We start from the raw sequence: 2,085 nt of genomic DNA, 5'->3' as shown, positions 1-2,085 counted from the left end.
AATATGTGCAGTCTCAGGAAAAAACGATTTTTTGAATTTTTGGGTGGACTTTTATTTGACGTCGAAATGAGTGCAAAAAATGGACGCACTGGGACGATGCAGTGGGCTTTTTTTGAAATTAGGGAAATGTATATTTATGAATTGTTTCAATAAAAACATGTAGTATGCTCATGACATTTTTTGGCAACGAAATGGTCGCCGAGGATTCGTTTTTAGGTGGTAGCAAGCACAATGAGATGGGTGCATGTATTGTTCAATAATGAGGGTGAAACAGGGTCGCTAATGAAAGAATGAAAAATAAAAGAATCGATTTAATCAAAAATATGGTTTTTAAAATTGTTTGGAGTGCTCTACAGTGCGTAAAAAGTATGTTTGGTCTTACCCGGATTTGAACCGGGGACCTTCTCCACGTCAAGGAGACGTGATGACCGCTACACTATAAGACCCCAGTTCTCAATTTGCGTCGCACCGCCCACATCAAATTTCAGAGGTTTTCCAAATTTTTCCTCGTGTCAATCCCACCACCAACCGCGCGCCGAGACCTCGCCCAACAACCATGCCGCCCTACCACGACAGATCTGTACAGCGCCATGCAGCTACAACGACGCTGCCTTCCGACTCCGACGTGCGCGACGTCACGGGTGCGCCCGTGACCACCGCGCCGCAGCATGCCGCCTCCCCGCCAACCCTTTTCCCGGCACTCCTCGCCCGCTTTAACGCTTTTTTCGACAAGACGCAGCAGCTCAGCGCTTATGAAGCTACAACGACGCTGCCTGCCGACCACGACTTGCGCGACGTCTATGCCGCCTCCTCGCTCGCCCGCAAGCTCTACCACGAGGAATCCGCCGCACTCTTTACCGCGATCCGTGACGACCTGCGGCGCCGCCGAGAGCCCACGCCGCCAGCCGACTCCCCGCCAGCCAACACGGTCGATGTGGCGCCAGCGCTTGCTGTGCGTTCACTCGAGGCCACGTCCAACCAACTTTGCACGCGTGCTGACCAACGATTGGCCAATCCCCGTGGGCCCGACCCAGCGCAGCCAATGGCATTCCCATTGGTCGAGCCGCTGTGTCACGTGCACCATGGCCCTCTGCCGTCGTCCGCGCCGCTCGTAGTAGCCGCGCCGACGCCGACGCATCCCGACCCGTGCCCAACCGACCAACGACTGACGACTGCTGTGCCGCCTATGGCGGCGCCTCCGCTGTCGTCAGCTCCCGACCCGTGCTCGACGACTGCGGCGCTGCTCTGTGTAGCGCCGGCGGCGACCGACCACCGACCGACGACGGCTCCCGACCCGTGCTCGACGACTGCTGCGCTGCTCTGTGTAGCGCCGGCGGCGACCGACCACCGACCGACGACTGATGCACTGCCGATGGCAGTGCCTCCGTTGCCGACAGCTGCCAACCCGTGCCTGCGAGCTGCCAAGCCTCCGCTGGAGGTCCGGCCCCTGCTCAAGTCCCCGCACGCAGCTCGCTTGCTGCCACGCTTGCTGCCGCTGCAGCCCGACCCACCGACTACCGACCCTCCAAAGCACCCGGCGGTAGCACCAGTGCTGCAGTTGCGACCATTCCGTCGACCGCCCGTCACCGTACGCCGGCACGTGTAGACGCACCGCTTCAACTTCTCGCGACGTCGCTCTCCACGACGACCTCATGCACGCCCTCAAGATCCCAAGAAACCCATAAACATCAGAAAACCCCCGAAAACAAGTGTTGCCGATGACAAGCTTGCTTGTCATCCCCTGGGTGAGTCTGCTTGCAGACAACATTAGCATTGCTAGCTATTATATAAGCAGTAATACACTCCCGATTGACACTACACTATAAGACCTTGCATATTTAACGACATTTCTCAACCAATTAGTGAAAAATATATTCCATTTTCATGTACCTAGCACGCACACGCTCCAAAAACACCTCCTACAACCTCTTGCACGACATCACAACACATTTAAACCAATGTTTTGCCGTCACACGCCGCCCAAGTATTTTATTTTATTTTTATCGATACACATTCATTAAATACACCACACTGCGACAACAAAGATCACACCATAGCACTCACAGCCTCCAAACATCTCATTTC

General features: G+C 55.2%; 1 non-coding gene across 1 annotated transcript; it reads right to left on the bottom strand.

Annotated features, from left to right (window-relative positions):
- Nucleotides 1–373: 373 nt before the first annotated feature.
- SPRG_30218 lies at nt 374–446 on the bottom strand. The gene has a single exon. It is a non-coding gene; the product is annotated as a tRNA-Val (tRNA).
- Between the last annotated feature and the right edge of the window lie 1,639 nt (nt 447–2,085).

The sequence above is a fragment of the Saprolegnia parasitica genome (genome assembly GCF_000151545.1).
Source record: "Saprolegnia parasitica CBS 223.65 unplaced genomic scaffold supercont2.694, whole genome shotgun sequence".
Lineage (NCBI taxonomy): Eukaryota > Oomycota > Saprolegniomycetes > Saprolegniales > Saprolegniaceae > Saprolegnia > Saprolegnia parasitica.
Note: the sequence above shows the minus strand (reverse complement) of the source record. Positions and strands in the feature narration are given on the sequence as shown.